General features: G+C 34.2%; 1 long non-coding RNA gene across 1 annotated transcript in view; it reads right to left on the bottom strand.

Annotated features, from left to right (window-relative positions):
• The window catches only part of LOC138691218 (uncharacterized), a 1,067,443-nt gene that overhangs the window by 508,774 nt on the left and 534,854 nt on the right, over positions 1 to 23,815 (bottom strand). The window contains exon 3 of the long non-coding RNA XR_011329767.1: positions 16,090 to 16,182. This is a non-coding gene — a long non-coding RNA (uncharacterized lncRNA). The remainder of the gene's footprint in view (positions 1 to 16,089; positions 16,183 to 23,815) is intronic.

Below are 23,815 nucleotides of genomic sequence, written 5' to 3'. Positions count from 1 at the left end.
AGGAAGAGACTAGTGAAGTGTTTTGTGTCGAGTGTGGCACTGTATGGGGAAAAAACGTGGACATTACGATGAAATGAAGAGAAACGAATAGAAGCATTCGAAATGTGGATGTGGAGAAAAATGGAACGTGTGAAGTGAACAGACAAAATAAGAAATGAAGCTGTGTTGGAAAAAGTGGATGAAGAAAGAATGATGCTGAAACTGATTAGAAAGAGAAAAAGGAATTGGTTGGGTTACTAGTTGAGAAGAAACTGCCTACTGAGGGATGTACTGGAAGGAATGGTGAACGGGAGAAAAGTTCTGGGCAGAAGAAGATATCAAATAATAGACAACATTAAGATATGTGGATTATGTGCGGAGACTAAGAGGAAGGCAGAAAATAGGAAAGATTGGATAATGTTGGGTTTGCATTGAAAGACTTTCCCATGGGCAGAACACTTATGTAAGCTTATGTCCAGGTTGCTTGGAATGTCGTGGCTGAGAACAGTCGCTATTTGAAAAGACTCTAGTCGATTCCATGCACACTCGACTGCAAGATGTGATCGATATGTGGGGAAGATAGAATCGTGGCTTTTTGTTGTTTTTTTTTAACGATTAATTTTTTTAATGTTCTAAGGCAGACGCCAGTAAGTTTGTTTTGTATATGTCACGAAACAGATTTTTGTTGAGAATAAAATCTTTTTTTCTTTTCATTTGCAGCCATAATGTCATAATAAATAACGATAAAGTCATGGCATAATACATTTATGAACCTGATGTTAATTACTAAAATAATCATAAAAGAGAAAGGAGCAATTATGTATATTTTGTATCTCTGTCTTAAAAACAAAACAAAAAAGAACATAAAAAAGCACTAGATTGTATTCGAACGTTGAACCTCACACATAAGAGGCGGGAACGCTACCATCACGCTATTAAGTAACACAAAGAATACTTGAATTATAACTGTAGATATCAGGCAACGTGGTACAACAACATGTAACATCAGCTGTCTCCGAATTGTAGCGAAGATACCTGAAGGGAACTTTGCTTCTAGAGAGAGGCCACTTTTTCTTTTGACAACTGTACATATACCTTAATATTTGTTTATTTATATTATGACAAATTTAACTAGGCTTGTTGTTTAGTTAACTGTCCGAAGACAGGTCTGAACCTCACAAGTGATCAAGTGATACTAAGAAGGCATCACTTATGAGGCGACTAGGCCAAGAGATAATGGGGTCGGGTAGTCAGTTCCTTTCTCACTCCATTGCATACATCGTCAACTAGCTACATATTACAATAGTCAGACTACAGATGCATACAAACAATTGTTCTTCCTCTGGCGCATATCGTCAAGTGAGATGTACTGCCTGATAATAGATGTACATATCAGCCAGAATCTCAATCAGAGAATTAACTAGGCTTATTTGTGAAATTACAGAAACTTATTTTGCTGAAGAAATTTTCTATTTTGAACAAGAAATTTTGTTTCCAAAATCATATTATCAGAGAGGGTATGGACATATTTAACACGAAAGGTAAAATAGATGACAACATAAATAAATACAGGGACATAATTTTATTTTTACTTCAATTTTTATTGTACCTGAGTTTTTGAATGTACTTCACTCCCACCCCTTCTACTAAGGAAGTTCCAACTCCACACAGAACCAAGACCGCAGATAGTAAGCAGTACTGAGTTACTGAGTATAGTACGTTCCAGAAATATGTTCGCGTTTTCCAGTGACGAAAGAGCTTTCAATATTGAATCATATTTTCGCACAGGTACTGTCCGTTTGCCTACGTCGCATCCCGATTTCCCCAACCTGCTTCTGCTCGCCCCTCTGTAAAAGCTGGGCTGTCTTAGCTCTTTTCTGAAAACATTAATTTCTCTTAGGAATTGGACGTTTACGTAATATTATACAGCTGTTTAATTTAACTTAAATAAAAGGGTCTCGTTAAGTAATTAACTGTCACGTGATTTCCTCCCTTTCTACAATCCTGCGGCATAACCACTTGGACGGACAGTAGATAGCATGTCTGAATAATTTTATATTTTCGAGTCGGGCAGAAGTGAAGATTGAATTTACAGTAAGTAGAGTAGGTACAGAATTATTTCAACATGAGTTACTAGTACGAAGGACGAAACTGGCAATTGGAATTAGATGCAATAGTCTATAGTGCGATAATATGCACAAAAGAACTGAAGCCTGTATCGAAATGAACGGCCACCATTTTCAAAATTGTGTTTATATATTCATATTATGATTATTTTTCAATTTAACTTCTTTCTCTATATTGTACGCTAATGTGCTGTAGACGGTATAATATACACTGCATAATGAATACGTTCGCATGGATAACTCACTTCGTGAGTAAAAACACTTATTCTTAATACAGTACTGTACTTTGATTAAAGAAAAACCTAATGAAAATTATCAAACTCAAAATCGCGATATTTCCTAGTTTACGTAAATGGATGAACTACTTTTCTTCCTTCCTATACCTAGTAGAGTGATTTGTGTTTTACGCCAGTATCATCGAACTCCAGTCTTGGAGGGGGGAGCAAGCGGTGTTTCCGGTTCTCTAAAGGTATAGACAGGTTAATATTAAAAATGTTAGTAAAAATAAAATGATGTCCCTGTATATGGATTACACAAATACCAGTAGAAAGAAAGAAAATCAATGTCAAAAACATATTAAAAATATGAGCCCAGGGAAAGAAGTAAAATGCCGTAAATATTATTTTCAATGTGGTGGGTCATTTCATAGACTAGTAAACAAGAAATAGTTTTTTTACCAGGTAGTATCAGTGTGATCAACGCAAATTTTTAACAGTCAATGATAGAGAATTGTGAAATGGATATAGGCCTATATACTAAATTTGCATGTGTTTGAAGATAGGTAAAATTTTATTGAATACATTGTAAATAATAATATAACATAATATTGTTTTATTTGAAGTTCAGTCTAATTGACATATCACAAGTTTAAAACAATGACATTTACATATGTAAATGATCATTGTGTATTATGAAAATTAAAGCAAACGTTTTCGCCCTTCGGGCATCATCAGGCATTTTACATGCAATATCTTGTACATTTTTTCATGTCTTTGTTGTGGAATGTGTACAAACTGATTAAACACAACCTTTATATAATAATGAGACAACTATTTTATGATTGACTTATGATGATTAACGATCTAAAATGTAAAAATACAGGTATAAAATTTAACATATAATAAAAATTGTGGCTGAACTGTTGGTCTTATGTTTAAATTATAACATTATAAAATTGCAAACATGATAAAAGCCATTTGATTCCTCTTTAAACTTCATAATAACTTCATTAGTTGAATGTTTTACTGTGAGCCTTGGTCTCAATGATTCATCACCTCGTTTTTATGGTGAAATCATTCTAAAATATATATATTAATTATTATGTGAGCAATTTTTCAATGGAAAATCTTATATAAATGCAAATTATAAAAATTGTTTTCGGAATACTCACATTTAAGAACGTGTGTACTGCACTGGGTTATCTGTGTTGACATTGCTGCACGAAATGAAGTCTGCTGTTAAAATATATGTTAAATTAATAACTATTCTCTACGCTGTAGTCTTGTTATACAGAAATACTTTTCTTAAACAAGAGTTGAAGTTTTTGATGTGGCTTGTACTGTGGCGTTTATTGTGTTTGAAATGGTTGCCCTCGTGGTCAGTGGATTATTGTGCCCCGGAAGTAAGCCCGCCCATCCCTGTTAGCATCAAGACGACCTACGAGCTCATCAAGTCGCGAGGGAATCAGTTGGAGAAAAGGACAAAACCCAGTTTACCACACACACTTTCCTTTAGAGTTGAACCCCTCACAATAACAAGCTCAGATCTGGTGCTGTTACACTCCATTTGCCTTTATCCAATGATCAAAACTGGACCTAAGTTAACAGACCAGAGAAACTGAGTTAGAAACTTGATAAGGCCCATTTTACATATAGCTTCTACAAAGCACAGTACGCTGGAATTAGATTTCTACCACAAACAATAGTTTTGTTACTCAAAAGTCATTTCAATATGTAATACAGAGAATTGTGTATTGAGTACACTTAATACTATCGTAATATGGTTCATATATGAAAGGTAAATAAATAATAGAGGAAGGAAACTACTAGTTAGCTCAGTAATCTTTGTTTCTTACGGAATTAAAAAAGATTTTTACATAGAATTTCAGAAATCTTGTTATAAATATGGAACTACAAAACTGAAACTCAAAAACAAATTTAAATGCTAATTTAATCATTTTCTGTAAGATGACAATCAGACACCATATTATCTATCTCTGTATAGAGAGAAGCGAACGCAATTCTAATATTTTGATCTTGATTAGTCTGTATACGTAGAGACTAGAGCTGGGGACGGAGAGAGTAGTACTGTTGAGTTACTCGGTTCTATCGGTTTATGTGCTTGGCAGCGGAGCACCGAAGTTACTCGGTTAACCGTAGCCGTTACCGGCCAGTTCAAATGTTCAAACAGAGTTCAGGTGTTTTACTTAATTCTAGCAGACAACAACGTAGGTACTGTTGTATTTAAATATTTTCTGCTGCAGGACCAATTATTTCCTTATCCCCAAGGCGGGCTGAAAGGCCTCTAGTATTGAAGAGGAGTTCATCCTATTATATGACCTGTCAAGTGGGCCTAATGAACACTGACAGTCTGAACATATTACTGTACATAATAAAAATAATAATAACAATGATAATAATAATAATATTAATAATAATAGTTATTAATAATACTATTATTAAAGTACAGAATAACAGAGAAAGTTTGGAACTGAACGGGTTACATCAGCTCCTTGTTTGTGCGGATGACGTGACTATATTATAAGAAAGTCCACAAACTATTAGGGAAAAACACCGGAATTTTACTTGAAGCAAGTAAAGAGATAGATTTGAAAGGAAATCCCGAAAAGACAAAGTATATGATTATGTCTCGTGACCGGAATATTGTACGAAATGGAAATATAAAAGTTGGAAATTTATCCTTTGAAGAGGTGGAAAATTTCAAATATCTTGGAGCAACAGCAGCAAGTACAAATGACACTCGGAAGGAAATTAAACGTAGAATAAATATGGGAAATGCCTCTTATCATTCGGTTCAGAAGCTTTTATCATTCAGTCTGCTCTGAAAAAAGCTGAAAGTAAGAATTTGTAAAACAATTATATTACCGGTTCTTCTATATGGTTGCGAAACTTGACACTCACTTTGAGAGAGGAACATAGGTAAAGGGTGCTTGAGAATAAGATGCTTAGGAAAATATTTTGGGCTAAGAAGGATGAAGTTACAGGAAAATAGAGAAAATTACATAACGCAGAACTGCACACATTGTATTCTTCACGTCACATAATTAGGAACATTAAACCCAGACGTTTGAGATGGGCAGGGCATGTAGCACGTATGGGCGAATCCAGAAATGCATATAGAGTGTTGGTTGGGAGGCCGGAGGGAATAAGACCTTTGGGGAGGCCGAGATGTAGATGGGAGGATAATATTGAAATGTGTTAAAAAAGGAAGTGCAATATATATTTTTTCTATTTGTGTTTATTGGATTTGTGTTACCTCATCAGTCATCATTTTATTTGTATTTCTTTCTACGAATTATGATATCTAATTACTTTAATTTATCAATAATATTACTCTTTACCAAAAAGAACATGGTTGTATGGAAGGCTAGTCATGTTATAAAACAAATAAGCATTGTGTTCTTCAGTTTAAGATTCCACGTTTTATTGATTATTTTATCCACTTTCCGTAATAGTAAATAAGTCTGTGTGTTATTTTTTTAATTGCATTAGGCAGCGCTTCATGGAGCCCGTTTTTTCTATCTTTTTTTTTACTTAGCTGCAACGTTTAACGTTTACCTCACATGTTTATTTATTAGCCTGTTAGTATTATAAATCATTTTATCAATTTTATTTCGTCTGTCATATATAACAACACTGAAGGTTAAATAGGCCTTTCATAATAAAATAACTCCGCAAATAGCTGTAATCACGCAAATAAAATTTGCAACTGCCATTTTGAAATGAAGAGCAGCACTTTTTTTCTCGACAATTCGCAAAGCCAAAGCGCTTTACTACAACGCTTTTAAAACAAGCTTGGTTTCACTATCAAAGTACGTTCTAAAATCGACTCGATCTAACTAAATTTTAAATCTGTCGCCACAAATTTGTACTCGGTACTGTACTCGGATTAACCGAGTAATGACGTCACAGTAACTGCTCCGAATCGAACCGGTCCGTCCACATATGTCCATAGGGACATATGCGAAGAAATAAAGAATGACAAAACCCAATGGTGATATAATCAGCCAGATATATCATAGAGGTATGCTTAGACATTTATCTAACAATCATCGTTGATGTTACAGAGCAACCGTCTTTCATACAGTATCACCGATTTCAGTAAATTATGTGTTTTCGATGGATTCCCTCAGGACCAACATACGTGGCCTAGACGGAAAATTTGTACATCTTCTAGTCATTTTAAATTATTATCACTTAGTACTGTAACTTAGTAAATGTTGTTTATCATATTTCATTTCATTACACAAAATGAGACCAAATGTGAGGCAACACCGATATTGAACCCTCGTTCACTGGATGAAAACCCCGCACTCGTCCAGAGAACTACACAAGAATTCGCAATCATGGTTATGAAAAGGTATAGGTAGTTTGATTTTCACAAAGCCTATATTGAAATCCCAGTGAGTGAATATGATGGACAAAAAGAACGCTGTAATAGGTTTTCTTATAGTATGAATTCAGTTTTATCTGCCATTGTTCTGTAACTCTTAGTCATTTTCATTAATCTTGCAGTGCCAACTACATAATAGTATACGAAATGCGTAGGCTCTTTACTTTGAACGAATTGATAAATCACGAGAATCCCTTAAGTTATAACTGATATCAGAATTTTGGGATATGGCACAGTAAATACAGAAAAATTACGCTCACACGAATCTTTCAAATTCGTAGTGAGACCAGGATATTACATGCTATAATATGCGTTATTATCTTTCTGGAACAAAATCATTACCAGGGAAAGGATTTATATGTAAATACATATTTACTTATAAAGCTAATATAATTTATATTTTGCATTATCTTTATGTTTCACAATGTGTAGGGTTGAAAAATCCTACTTTTATTTTCCATATTTTTCCATATTTTAGAGTTTAGTACATATTTTCGTTAATTTCCATATATTTTCCATATTTCATATAAAACAGTCCATATTATATTAGGTTTAACAATAAAACAAAACAAAATTCCATTAACTTTTAAAAATACATTTCAACAATAGAGATTTAAACACATGTTCAGTAATCCCTTTAACATCAGAGTTATTTGAAAATTAGCAGTCCTATCAACAATGGGAAAGTAAGTTACAAAACTGTATTAATTTAATTTAAAATTTTTAACAGACTTCAGTTGTGCAGCTCAACAGTTAAATGCCAGTCAGAGTACACATAGGTTCAGTTTTGTAAATCATACTATAAAGACGGTAAATATGCCAAAAGTACGTCATTCAGTCAATTTAAAATCAAAACTAACAAGTTACATTTCAGAATTTAAAGAAGATGGTTTATCAACTGACAATAAAATATTATTTTGTAATTTGTGTCAGTGTGCAGTATCATCTACACAAAAGTTCCTGGTGCAACAACACATTACAACTAGTAAACATCAGGCCAACAAACAACTAAATTCCAAGCAGAGACAATTGTTTTTAACACAACCAACAACATCGAATGTAAGATCTGAGTTTAACATCGACCTGTGCCGTTCTCTCATCTCTGCTGATATTCCTCTCTACAAACTAAAGAATAAGGTCTTCAGGGAATTCCTTGAAAAATATACTCAACATACAATCCCGGATGAGTCAACACTTAGGAAGACGTATGCTCCATCCATCTACGATGAGACAATACAGAAGATAAGAGATGAAATTAAAGATAGTTCAATTTGGGTTTCCATTGATGAGACTCCCGACAAAGAAGGTAGACTTGTTGGTAATGTAGTTATCGGTTTGTTAAGTGAACAATATTCTGAACGAATTCTTTTACATTGTGATGTTCTAGAAAAGTGCAATAACAAAACTATAGTTAAACTGTTCAACGAAGCTATGGGTATCCTGTGGCCAAAGGGTATTATGTACGATAATGTGTTATTCTTTATTAGCGATGCTGCCCCTTATATGGTCAAAGCTGGACAAGCATTATCTGTTGTATATCCTAAATTGACTCATTTTACTTGTGTGGCGCATGCATTTCATCGTGTGGCAGAAGTGGTCAGTAGATTTGTTGATTTCATCAGTGAAAAAAGTATTTCTCAAAGCTCCCAGTAGAGTTAACGTGTTGAAAGAAATGTACCCTGAAATTCCATTGCCACCAAAGCCAATTTTAACTAGATGGGGTACATGGCTAGAAGCAGTTGAATATTATGCCGAACATATAGACTCTATTAACAATGTTCTCCTTGCATTGGACTCTGAAGATGCAGTCTCAATTGATACTGCGAAAACAGTTACCTGTGACATAAGTGTGAAGAATGACTTAGCTCACATTCAGCATACATTTTCATGCATCATAAAAACGCTCAAAAGTCTCCAAAATAGGCACCTTTCACTATCTGAAAGTTTTGAAATTATAAATAGTACTGTGGAACAACTGAATCGTGGTAGAGGTAAAGTTGCAGATGCAGTAAGAGCTAAGGTGGACACTGTACTTTCAAAAAACCCTGGATATGAAGAACTACAAAAGGTTGTTGCTGTGATGAGTGGTGAATCAACAGTGAAGATTAACTTGGACTTATCCCCAGCAGACATTGTGAAATTGAATTATGTACCAGTTACTTCTTGTGACGTCGAACGCTCTTTTAGTCAGTATAAATCTATCCTCAGAGACAATAGAAGAAGATTCACTTTTCAGCACTTGAAAGAAATGTTTGTAACCTATTGTTATGGTAACAGACAATAAAAATTGTGTTTTGTTGAAACTACATTGGAAGATAAGGTACGTCCATTATATTTTTTGTTTAGTTTGATTAAAATGTACCAATATTTAACGTACAGTCATTTTTTTATAATTTTAAGTCCATATTTAATTCCATATTTTGGTAAAAATCCATATTTAATTCCATATTTTGGTAAAAATAACTACATATATATTTACATATTTCATATATTTTTAGTCCATATAAATCCGTTCCCTGATCATTACCCTTTCAACTAAAAACTAGTAACATGTTTCTTAAATATATGACAGCAAACAGAAAAAGAATACCCTCTGTAAAACCTATATCAATAGATCGGAAGCTCGTAGAAAGTTCATTATCAAGAACATCTGCGTTTTGATCATCTTTTACGCTCTGTCTGTAATACCAAAATAGCAGTAGTTGTTGTGAAAGTAGTTCCACGTAGTGGCATAATAGTACGTCGTCGCTAATAACAACGCACAATGTACGCTAATTGGGCAGAGTTGCGCAATAATAGACCAACCGAATAAAACGTGTTTTCGAGATATTCACTACTGAAGTAAATTTGTTTTTTTTTTCAGTAGTTTATTTTACGACGCTCTATTACGTTATTTAGCGTCTGAATGAAATCAAGGTGATAATGCCGGTGAAATGAGTCCGGGGTCCAGTACCGAAAGTTACCCAGCATTTTCTCATATTGGGTTGAGGGAAAACCCAAGAAAAAACCTCAACCAGGTAACTTGTCTCATAATAATCTCTTTCTATTATCGAACATTATTTTAAATATATTAACATTCTATGTATTTTCTCTTAATTCTGCTACATAGTTTGTATTTCAGTGTTTAATTAATAGTTCATAGTATTTTGTTGTTTAATTCGTAATTAACGCTTGTATAGGGGAGAGTCGGCTATTATCGGACATCGGGTAATATTGGACAGTGAGTTTCTTTCATCTACCACACGATGATAGTATCTGATTGACATGGTTACGTTTCTGCGATGTCGCATAGAGAAACGTAACCATGTCATTCAGGTACTACCATATGGTGGTAGATGAAAGAAACGCACTGTCCGATATTACCCGATGTCCGATACTACCCGACTCTCCCCTACATGTAACTCTTATCTAAATCAAGTTGTTGAATTCTTTGTAAGTTCATACATATGTATGTATACTTTTTGCTGGTTGAGTGGAAGAGAAGGCCTTACGGCCTTAACTCTGCCAGCTAAAATAAATTATTATTATTATTATTATTATTATTATTATTATTATTATTTGATATATTTTACATCGTTATAATACATTAATATTCTAAAGGAATATATATTAATATTCTAAAGGCTGAAACATAACTGTTAGATAAATAAAATTTCCTTTACTCACTGTTATGTACTATGTGAAAAAAATATGTTTGCATATATTATGAATGTAAGTGCACAAGTCATTTTTAAAACAAAGTATCTAAGGGGATTGATTGTTTAATGGTAGTGGAGTTTGAATCCATAAACCTCGCAATAAATGCAAACATATTTACCATCACTTAGGACGATCACTTTATCGTTAGAAAACACACACATGTACAAGCAGAACGGAATTCCAAATTTTATTGTGGAATGTGTGAGCCCCGCACTGTAGTGTCGTGGTCTAAGGCAACATGCTTAGGACTTGTGTTACGAATTTAGAACTGGTTCATGGAGAAATAAATTTTCTCGTTAAAATTCGATGAGTGTCAGGGACCGATGCCAACCAAGCATCGTGACGAATTTGAGCCACGACAGGTAGCGAAATACGGTTTTGAGAACCAGCTACAAAGTGCTGACCACACGACACTTTCGTTCTGGATGGATGATCGTCCATCTGTGCTTAGACAAGTGGACGTGGAGCTAGTATCCGGGTGGTAGGTCTTGCTCTTCACTGAGTGCCGTGCCATCGATAGGCGGACTGAAAGTTTGACCTATCAAAAAAAGAACATCTAGCATACAATTTATGAATGCATTTTATAACATCTTAGATATTACAATTTCTTTGCTTTCGTAAGTCCGTGGCAGAAATATGTAGAATTATTCAAGTTTCAGGGATTTTAGTTAACCCGTTCTTCTTTACAATAAATTACGTAGGTATAATGTTGAATCTAAATGTTTTTATTTATTTACTCATTTATTTATTTATTTACTCATTTATTTATTTGTTTACTTTTATGCTTATTTATTTATTTATATTTATTTATATATTTACTCATTTATTTATTTATTTATTTATTTATTTATTTATTTATTTATTTATTTATTTATTTATTTATTTATTTATTTATTATTTATTTATTTATTCGTTATTGAACATAACAGGCAAACCCCAATTACAATGTTCAAGACTGACAAACCAATTTATAAAACATAAACAAGGAAAAGGAAACATACGCTTATTAAAAACTGACCAAAAAAAATAGAAATAAGAGAAAGAAAAACAGAGAAATTGAAATAAGGTGTGAAAGTAGTTTCAAATTAACTAACAACAATATTCTGAAAAATATGATAACAAATAATTCTGAATCTAGAAAAATTCATATTGAAAATATCAACATTCGGATGAGGATGTAATTTATTGTATAACGTAACATTTGGAAAACTGGGGAATTTTTGTGGGATTCAGTATTCGGTATGTAAAATAAATTTCGAAATTTTGTATTAAGCGTAGGTGCATATATAATGTTATATGTATATATAATCTGAACTGGTAATGAAAATTACGGGAAAACGGCAGAACGGATTTTAATAAATTACCACTCATTTTGAAGCTTGGAACCCAAAGTTTTTCAGAAAAATAGTAGTTTTCAGTGAAATGTCAATTTTCCTACATCATTTTTCTATTTTCCAAAATCCATCTTTCGTCAGTTTCCAGAACTAAGTAATTGCAATTCAGAATAAAACAAAATACACACTACAATAAACAAGAGACTATTACACGAAGGCCATAACCTACAGGATTGTTGACATAGTTTATAGTTCAGATGACTCAGATTCTTTCACATCATAATGCCAATATGTCGATCTTCATTTGTGTAATTTTTTGATAACGTATAATTTATAGGTATGATTCTCTGGTCTTTAGTTTTCCGAGTACACCTGTGTATTGGATATTAAGAACTACAAAACTTAAGAATGTTTAATGACATATTATTATAGTTAATGCAACACACAATGGTATACTGTTGATATGATAGTGAAACCTTTTGGGACTTTAAGTAAGTAGACGCAGAGAAAGAATATTTTATATTAGATCTTCATTTCTATAATTTACTGAGTAACGGCTATATATATGTTACTGAAAATTATAAAACTTATGTAAGGTAACAATATTGTTATTAAACATGAAATACTTTAATAGCTATTAATCAAGTAGTGTGGGTCTTTTTCATATATTTAATGACAGTGTGATATAGATATTTATATGTCTGATTTTCTAATTTTCCTTGGTAGTAATTGAGTCATGCTTCCTATTTTAGCTGCGTCTTTAAACTATATCAAAATTAATTCATATTTTTTGGTTTAATCGATGAGATTTGTGGTCGCTGCCAAGCATATTTTGTTGTAGGGAAAATAGCAGGGCATTTCACTTCTTGCTACTGTGATGAGTAAGTTTATTTCCTGCAACCAGCAATGAATGAAACAATGAAACTGCTAACGATTTACAATGGACAATTTTATTTAGGGCGCATATAAGATTCTACAACTCTGACATATCATTCGCCTCATTTTCCGCATCTCAGCAATAGATTCCTCACAACAGCCTAGATTACAGAAAATATACGGGATAACTTTCATTGTTACACAAATTAATCCAGCAATATTTGGTAGACCAGCATTGTCTGGAGGAAGCGCAAAAATTATAGTTCCTAAGAAAAGACCAAAAGGTATTACTTACTGATAAAATAAGAGGCCTACAAGATTTTGTAGTCTCTTGATCACCTCAGCAACATCTCTTAGTGGGAAAAAGTGATTCTGCCCTCTACATTTCAGGGTAGTTCACGAAACATGCAGCAGCTATACCAAGAAGCTAAGTCTTTTGTTCAAAGCATGACAAACTTTACATTTTCTTAACTTTCACCTACAATACGCAATGACCTGAAATAGCTACTGCATTACTCCCACATGAAAAACTCACTGATCGTCCTGACATTGTTACTTGCGATTTCGCATTGAAACTCAAGAACTGAAGAAGGACAGGTTCAAGGAAAAATATTTGGCATAAAAAAACATTCAGAGGGAGTATGTTTCACTATTATGGAAGCAAATAATTTTCAAAATGTCTGGTATTCTTCATTGAAAAGAAATCTGAACAATTTTTATTTGAACTTCTTATGGACTTACTTTGTAGTATTTGCTGCACAAGCCACTAGTAATAAAATAAACCAACGAAGTGCAACTTATTGTTAATAATTCTATAAATAAAGTTTAAAGATTGAAAATTTCGTCTAATTTGGAAACTAGTAAAATGGAAATGTTGAAGCTATTCTAATGTGCCCTAGCTTCTATTCTATTTCTAATGTGCGCGTTTTTTTGAATTAAAACAGGCTACCTTTTGATGAGTTTAGTTAATGTTTCACTTTAAAATATTTTATTTTAGCAGTTATAGCGAAGTAGAATTAGAATGTTTGCTGCTATAAGCTTTGAAAGCTTTTTGTAGCGTAGCGTCGTGGTGAAATCAAGTTACGTCAAAGGACTGTTTGCATAGTATAAGGAGCCAAACGAGAAACTGGGCATAAAGTCTTGCTGCCAATGAACTAGGGTAAAACGTGCTAGTTACTTGTTTACACACAGCTCATTGCACAGATCGCGACGTCCGCTTGTCAACAGAAGCTCTCTCTTCTATCTGCCACGTCCCATCCCCGTCTTCCTCTTCACCCCCTTTTTTTATCTCCTCAGTCCAATTTTCCCATCGCCTTTTATTTTCTTTGCAGTAAATCGCTGAAGGACCTAATATATGGTTCGTTTGGCTGCAGCTCCCGAGAGAAAATAAAATTGTAAGGCACTTTGTGTATGTAAGGGAGAGATCACGTAAGTGGGTTGCTGCTCGTACACTGAATTCTTAGCTCCTTGAAGTAATATTTGCACACGTGAAAGAGGCCTGGGTACAGCTCTATACTCTGGTAGCTTCGTACCAAAAAGATATGGAGGCTATGAGACTGGTATTCTCTAAACAATTCGGTTCAACTCCTCGTGGTTTAGAATCCACCCAAAAATTCTTAGGTTTATTACGTCTATACGAAGTTCAGAAGCTGACATTAATAATGATGATGACGGTGATAATAATAATAATAATAATAATAATAATAATAATAATAATAACAATAATAATAAAAATATTTATTTATTTATTTATTGATATTTATGTGGTGGACAACAGCCATTGGCCAATAAAAGTCTAGCACAGTGATACAATTAATACATTAAAATGAACAACTATGGTACAAACTAAATACTTGAGTTAACAACAAAATAAAGAACATAGATTACAATAATTAATTTACAAGAATTAATACTAAAAATATTAGGGATAGGAGTTGATTCTTACTACCAATTTGTGTATAAGGATTATGCAAATAATATTAGCAAAGACACTGCCATATTCTAATACTTCTATACATTGAATTGATCGAAATCGCCTACATGTAAGTTAGCATGTTTAATACATCTGGAGACCGGCGAGGAAGATTTAGAATTTCTAATATAGAAGAGTTTGCGATGTCTCAGGTCCTTCATAGGAATACGAAGGCTGACACTGTTTAAGAAAGATTGACAATTAATGTCACATTTAAGGACCTTACATAAGAATAAGTAATCGAGATCATGACGTCTGGCATACAGGCTTCGACATTTAAAGTGCTCGTATTTTTTATCATAGTTATACCCTGAGTTATTACGTAGGAATCTGTGCGAACATAATGAAATAAATTTCCTTTGAATATTTTCCAGTTTAGCCGAATCAGAACTAGTAATAATAGTACTAATAATAATAATAATAATAATAATAATAATAATAATAATAATAATAATAATAATAATAATGGCGGAAACTAGAAACAAAACATGTTTACACGTGTGTGGTAAAATCCAGCAGCATTTGAGAAGAAAGATGCATATGAATAATCCTCGTTTGTCTAGATCAGGGGTCGTCAGCACAGAGCACGCTGGGGCTAGTCTCTGTTACCCGCGGAAAACGCAGTGCACTAGGGTGCACTCCGTAGCTGCTAGCGGGTATGTACTCTATCTGTCCCTGTTGCACGACAGTGCACACGGGACAGCACCGCGTACCCTTTGCAAATTGCAGCGAGTGCTGACGACCACTGGTCTAGATGAAGGAAGGCAATGTATTTTCTGAAACTGGAGGATTTGATAGTCTCGGGGGAAAGTTTGTAAGACTCGAGATTATAAACGCCAATACTACACATGCAGTACTTTCAGAAATTAGGAATGTTGTGAGAAATCGTAAAACATATAGCAGTCGAATATACTGCACATTCAGACACAATCGACTGGCAAGAATTTCGCACATACAACATGCTCTACATTATCTGCTTTTAAAAAATCAGTAACGTTTCTATAAATATTTATTTTTGTATTTATTTATGTATTTATTATTTATTTATTATTTATTTATTTATTTATTTATGCACAATAACTCTATATTTTGTTCACTTATATGAATAGGCTAGTATGTACATCATTCTATTATCACAGGATAACCAATGACTTAATGAGGTTTCAGTAAGTAAAGGAATAAATTACTGTAGGCCTACTACCAAAATTTCTGTGGCTTTGACCTAGAAAATTGAGCGCTAGAGCAGTCTTATCACCTACCAACTGGGGCTTGGAAGTGTCAAGCTACTTGCAACTAGAGTACTATTCTCATGATTGCGTCAGTTACTGTGACTGCGTCAGATAAAATCATCATTAAGTTAAGGTTGGTGAAAACTATGTTTCGTCGACTACTACATAATCGAGAATAGGTGACAACACTGCAGACACCGGAGAGAAATTCAACAAACTAATAAGGACAAGTTGGGACTTACCAGTTGGGTGAAAGTCAGCTAGATGATGTTAGTCGATCTACAGTAGTGGTTCGGATTTTTTCCGCGTCGTCAGAAGTTTTGGCGCATCAGTACCTGATGACAACACAAAAAATTAAGTAAAAACATATACTTCAATAAGCGGTCCACCATCCATTTTGGTCAGTTAATGCTTCCACCCTGGATACATCCTATATAAACAATTTAAGACATGAGCCGATTTGGCAGCCATAAATTTCCCTCCACCTTCCAGTTCATTTGTCGATCAAATCAAGAGAAATAACTGAACCATAAGATTGACACTAGAACACAGTATGTTACTTATATTTTCCCGTATTGTGCCTAGAAATATTGTCCATTCTTTATTTCAGAAGACCACTTTAGATTTATGATAGATAGTATTAAATTTCATAACCTACATACCATGCTATGATGACAACTGTCGAGGACTAATTAAAACACTCCGTCCTATTTACTTAGTGAGGAAGCAATGACGATGACTATGTGTGTTAACTAAGGAAGAATAGTAAGAATTGTGTGTGTAGAAAATTACATACATTCTTATCTCTATATTGTGTTAGCAAGTTGAACAATAAAACCTTCAACGTGTTGAATATGTGAAAAGATATATTTGGAGTACACCTTGTTATGACAAAAACGTATTGTTTGTAATAATCCAAATTTAAATTTCAAGCAAAGAAATAAATGTAGAGCTCTGCCATAAACCTGGAAATTTATTTATTTATTTATTTATTTATTTATTTATTTATTCTGGTGTAGTTAAGGCCATCAGGCCTTCTCTTCCACAACACCAGGAATACAAATACAATAACAGAAATAAACAGAAAAAAATACACTACATACAAAACAAAGCTACATAAAAAATAAAGAGAGAGAGAGAGAGAAAAAACACTATAAACAAAGTCAAGCAAAGAAATAAATGTAGAGCTCCGCCATAAACCTGGAAATTTATTTATTTATTTATTTATTTATTTATTTATTTATTTATTTATTTATTTATTTATTTATTTATTTATTTATTTATTTATTTATTCTGGTGTAGTTAAGGCCATCAGGCCTTCTCTTCCACAACACCAGGAATACAAATACAATAACAGAAATAAACAGAAAAAATACACTACATACAAAACAAAGCTACACAAAAAATAAAGAGAGAGAGAGAGAGAGAGAAACACTATAAACAAAGTAAGCCACAGAAAAATATACACAGGTTGCAGTCACAGAAACTTTAAATGAATGATTACGTATCATAATTAATTGTATCATAACTAATTAACTAACATAAACAAGAAATTTGCAATTTTAATCTAGATTTAAAAAAAAACACACAAATCAATACTTATAGCAATACCTAAAAACATTAACTAAGACAAATTTTCCAATTTAATTTTGAATTGTGATAAAGTCCGACAGTCCCTGACGACATTAGGTAACGAATTCCAGTATAGGAAGATGAGTATAAAGACGTTCTAGGATGAGGGATAGAAAGAAGTGCTTGATGTCGGTTTCGAAGAGTTGTAAGAAATTGAAAGCGCGATAACAGATAATTCGGAGTAGAAGAATGCATGATTCTAAACAGAAGAGACAGTGAACGTATTGTTCTTCGTTCCTTCAGACGCACCCATGAAAATAACTGGAGGGAAGGTGTTATATGGTCAAATTTACGAGTATTGCAGATGAATCGTATGCACACATTATGAACACGTTGTAGTCTCTCAGCTAAGAGTGAACTTACATTAGTTAGCAAGGAATCGCAATAATCAAAATGGGGCAAAGTCAGTCTCAAATGCAAAGTTAGCAAAATCCACATGCAAGATGCAAAAACAGCATTCTCCAAATGAAAAGCATTTTCAACTTATTTCACAGTAGCTTTAAAGTAAAAATATTATTTAGAATTGCTTTTCTGATGGCAATTTACATTATGCAAATAGGTGTTACGTTGGTCCAACACCAAACAGCCAATGAGAAGACAGTATCGAGTCACGTGAATACTTATGTAAACGACTAAAGATAAAAGATAAACACACTCTTTATCTACACAAGAATATTGCAAACGAAGGCCAATAAATCCAAATTAAGCTAAGGATATTTGTGACATTTCGAAATATGTTATGCTGCTCAACATCCATTATAGTATAATACAGTGATTTCTTAAAGTAGGACTGGGGAAGCTCAAATAGAAAATGTGGAGGATGATGAAGGCCTCTTTGACTAACCTGATTATGTATAGAATAATAATAATAATAATAATAATAATAATAATAATAATAATAATAATAATAATAATAATAATAATAACCAGTGTACTGTCAAAAGGACTATTCCACAAATGACAAAATCTGAGAAAAATAATTTCACACTACAGGAAAGAATTTCTATAACTTCACTGGATGTAGACGAGAGGTGAAATATCTCTTTTTATAAATTTTTAAATCAGATAAAAATATAACATTAGCTATCTAAAAGCCACAAAAATTATGCAATACATTTGGGATTAATCCCTCTGGCACTGAGCTCCTCAATAATTGAAAATTAATGTGAAAAACTCAGTGTAAAACTTACACGAAACTCTTAGAATTAAACAGTTTTTCATTACAATGCCCAACATTTATTCCAACAAATTTCTTGTGCTTTCTTACACGCGAACAGATTTCAGTGTAACAATGGTCTAACGGAGAAAAAGTGTTGTAGGATCATCATAAAATCTATAATATATCTAAAACTTTTTAATAGAAGATTATATAACATAGTATTAGTAGTTAAGTTGACTAAGCATCACACAACACACCACTACCAACAAAATTTGATTTTTCGAATTCTAGGAAAAACTACAATTACATAATTTTAACTTGATTTTTCTACATTTTTAAAAAAGTGGCTTAGACCACTGTTGTTCTGACCTCCTCAATTTGCATGTATTAAGCCAGGGCTGGGCACATTACGTGATTCTGACAAATGAGCGCCGTGTGCTTTAAAGAGCGGTTCTTCCGAGCGCTGTGATGTATGTATACTGTACGTCATTCAAACACTCCAACTGATTAAGAAGTTCAATATCCAACGGCATTATTCTTTACAACATGCTACTGAATATGACAAATATGTTGGTAATGAACGCCATAAATTAATATAACTTAAAGAAAATGTTTTTCAGGTACATTATATTAGAGTATCTATATCATATTTATATTGCATTATAAGTTAAAATACATGTAGTAATATATAATTCTTTATATAAGTATTATGTTATATCATAGTATAGTAACATATTACAGTTTATGATATATCATATATCATATCATATCATATCATATCATATCATATCATATCATATCATATCATATCATATCATATCATATCATATCATATCCAGTTACATATTATGTTATATTATAGGCTATTATATTATATTATATTATATATTATTGTAATCCTTTATGTTTATATTATTGATAGTCTACCTTTATGTAATTGTTAAAGCACTGTGCGTATGGTTATGTAAATAAGCCTAATGATTTGTGTGTGTGCATACAGCGAAGTTTATTCCATTAAATTAATAAGAGTGTTATAAATTCTGTACTGTACAATGGATTGATGTAATATCCTTATAAACTATTATGTACTGACAGACTGAATGACTAGAACAACCGTGGCTCTTGTTATATTAATGCAGGGAAGGTAGCTGTAATTTGAGTCCGCCACTGCGTGAGCGTTCTGCTCCGGCTTGCCTTGCGGAGCGAGAGCGGCTCTGGTCGGCTATACGGAGCCGCTCTCATGCCCGGCCCTGTATTGCTATTTACAGTGATAACCACTTCAACTTGGTATGCAATAAACCCATTTGCAGATTACAATCTATGAATCTAGTAAAAACATCAAGATCCACCATTCCAAGCGGTTTTATATGGCCATAATAGGCCTAATCTGTCATTCACGGTTAGTCTAGTAACACAGCCCCCCTTTCTATTTCTTTTTATTTCTCAATGGTTTCCAGTTCAATAGCGCCACTAAATAAGTAGCAATCCTTCCAATTGTCGCATTTGTACTGAAGAAAGGAATTCCAAGCTGCGCCATTTGTATCCGAAATAGTCCGGGCAGTGAAATAAACGTACGCCGAGGAAGCAATATATGGCAGTCTTGTTCAGCAAAGGTCGATAGCGCCGAGAGGGACTCGTAAACAACTTGCTTCTCTTATTATACTTTTAACTTCTCAACAAGATTTTTTTTTCTCGTTTTACTTTCTTGAGAGACATCCGCAGCGGCACGTCGTACAGCAAGCTGCGCTTTTTCTCAACTCTCGTGCTCTGTATGGTTATGTTTCCGCTGGGAATAACACCATATGTTTTAGCACAATGCACATCAAATTGTATTACACGCCTTTTTAAGTTATTCTTTTTGACCCAGCCACATCACACACAATCCGAATTTTCAAACACATTCTATACAAGAGACTGGCTGCTAGTACAGGGACATCATGAGACTACTATCCACGTGTACTTGCGTAAGCTACCACACGTGTACTTGCGTAAGCTACCAAGAAAGGAAGCAATCACTATTGTTGTGTTATGTGCCTGTTTCTGTAAGACGTATGTGTGTATTTTTAGTAGGTTATTTTACGATGCTTTGTCAACAGCTTAGGTTATTTAGCGTCTGAATGAGATGAAGGTGATAATACCGGTGAAATGAGTCCGGAGTCCAGCACCGAAAGTTACCCAGCATTTGCTCATATTGGGTTGAGGGAAAACCCCGAAAAAAACCTCAACCAGGTAACTTGTCCCGACCGGGATTCGAACCCGGGCCACCTGGTTTCGCGGCCAGACGCGCTAGCCTTTACTCCACAGATGTGGACGTATGTATGTATGTATGTATGTATGTATGTATGTATGTATGTATGTATGTATGTATGTATGTATGTATGCATGCATGCATGTATGTATGTATGTAATTGAGTAATATTATACATACAGCTTTTATATTATCATAATTTTCTCTAAACTCCAATGCACGGATCTTCTGACCGTACGTGCTTTGTACCTAAAACAAGTCCTACTTTGTAGGTCCTCCCCCCCCCCCACCTATGATTATATCCAACTACTCTCCAAAAGATCACACATATTAAAATAAAAATGACACTTCAAAACACATTATGTATGTATGTATGTATGTATGTATGTATGTATGTATGTATGTATGTATGTATGTATGTATGTATGTATGTATGTATGTATCTATGTATGTATGTTTGTATGTATGTATGTATGTAGGTAGGGGAGCCGAGGGCAAAGTGGAAGGGGAGGGCAAAGTGGAAAATCGTTGTTATGCTCTTACAACAACAGAAAGCAGTACTATTCAGTATAATAGTCAAAGCGTATAGTGGTATGTATGTTTCTATTTAGCCGCACAGCGCTAGTATCGCTGTACATGGTGGAATTGTGATTACAATGAAACGAGCCGCAAGAAATTATTTGTTTATGGTAAGTAATCTGTAGGCATCCGCCATATATATAACATCTGATTTTATTATTAATGTTTAAAGGACAGTTACAAGTGTTGGGAAGAAGTTGTGATGGCTAATTTTTTTTTTCTAAAAATTCATTTGGCAAGATACAACCACATCTAACCTGCAACCCACGTGGAGGGCAAACTGGAAACTGAAAGAGTGAACTTTCCACTTTGCCCATGTAGTTTGGAATTCACTCATAGAGTCTGGATTTCCTCCTAATATGTAATTGCAAGATAGTTAATGCATTTGGCTTATAGTTTACGTTTTTTTCCTGTTCTACGGAGGAGGGACCCGAAGGCTTACACTGCTACCTGAGGCTTATTGTACTTACCACTCTTATTCTGTGAATGATTGGGTGGCCGACCGAACGGCCGTATTGTACAAGTACAGCACATTGCACCATGAACTGAACCCAGGATATGGTATCAATAATGATGATATCATTGATATATGAATTAATGATGGCGAAATGAGTGAGGTCCAACGCCGAAAGTTACCCAGCAATCCTGCTTCAATTGGTGCTCAAAGTCTGGCTGGATCAATGCAGATAATTTTTTTGCACTGGTTGAAACTTTTGCAGAAATTGTCAGACCTAACCAAGAAAAGCCAGTGTTGTTGGTTCTTGACGATCATACTTCTCACCAGTCATTGCAAGCTCTTGAATTCTCTTCAGAAATTGGTATCATAATCTTGTCGGTTCCTTCACACACAACACACAAGCTGCAGCCTGTCGATGTTGCAGTTCACAAGCCATTCAAGACGAATTTTGAAGTTGCAGTAGACAAATTCCAGAAGAACTATTACAGCTTAGTAGTTCCATTGATAAGCTATTCTTTGCGAAGATAGGTCTCCCAATGAAGCAGGAGAATACATAGATAGATGCTTTTCAACCCAGTAAAGTGTGGAACATCGAATGTGCAGCCTCATGTGACACCAGAAGATATTGCTCCACTCCCCAAATTAAGCCTAACCGTACTGCTTCAGACTGGTGAAAAAACCGAAAACGACGTTGTCAGAAAACTGAAATACTGATATTTCCATTTAAGAAGGCAGTCCGCGAGAAGCAGATGGGAAACTGGCGGCAAAGGAGTGAAAACGAAGGCCGGTAAGACGATGCCGCCAGTAAACTAAACCACACGCCTAGGTAGCAAGATGTTTTCTGTTTGGGCTGTGGAGAGCAATATTCTGACCCACTATCGGAAGACTAGATCATGTGTTGTAAATGCAAAGACTGGACTCATTAACTTTGTGCTGATATTAATCTCCAGACTATGTAGGCTAGCCTATTTGATAACTGCAGTGCTTGAAAATGTTTTAAATATGGACAATTATTTTATGTTTTACGTATCTTAAACACTATTTTCATTTATATAGTATGTTATGTAATTTCCACTTTGCCCTCTCCGAGTTTCCACTATGCCCTCTTGGTGAGGGTAAAGTGGAAAATTACAGGGTTCTCTTATTTTTCTAATTACTTTATTGTCTTCATTCATTATAAGACTATTTTTGTGTTTAAATGTTGACAGATGTATAACGTTTAGTTTGTATATAAAAACTTTGTGATACAACTTAACACAAAGACAGGATTAGATGATATCAAAATCCGTTCCACTTTTCCCTACTCTCCCCTATGTTAAAATACTGTATCTGCAATAAGTTCTTTTCATAATTAATTACAAACTCAGTAAGAAAACAAAAAATTACAGAAAATAAATTATGGTTGCTCTTCTTATGAATCCCATGAATTATAAATTCATATGAGGTAGCCTGATGAAACACTTGGTAGCTTCCCAGTTTCAGATAACACCCGGTGAATACAGGAATACACACAGCTAGATGAAATCTTTGAATTGGGAAAACGTCGTGTGTATTCCACAATAACAGCCAAAGCATTATACGATGAAAGAGTAATAGAACGAAGAAAAACTCTCTCCGGCACCAGGATTTGAACCCGGGTTTTCAGCTCTACGTGCTGATGCTTTATCCACTAAGCCACGCCGGATACCTACCCATCCCGGTGTCGGACAGAATCGTCTCAGTTTAAGTTCCAACTCTTGGGTTCCCTCTAGTGGCCGCCCTCTGCACTACTTCATAGATGTCTATGAACGAAGGGCTGAAGTCCACACATGTGCTGAGGTGCACTCGTCATGAGTGACTAGTTGGCCAGGATCCGACGGAATAAGCGCCTTCTTAAATCACGAAGTAATTTAC

This window comes from Periplaneta americana, chromosome 16 (genome assembly GCF_040183065.1).
Source record: "Periplaneta americana isolate PAMFEO1 chromosome 16, P.americana_PAMFEO1_priV1, whole genome shotgun sequence".
Classification (NCBI taxonomy): Eukaryota; Metazoa; Arthropoda; class Insecta; order Blattodea; family Blattidae; genus Periplaneta; species Periplaneta americana.
This window is presented reverse-complemented; position numbering and strand designations above follow the sequence as displayed.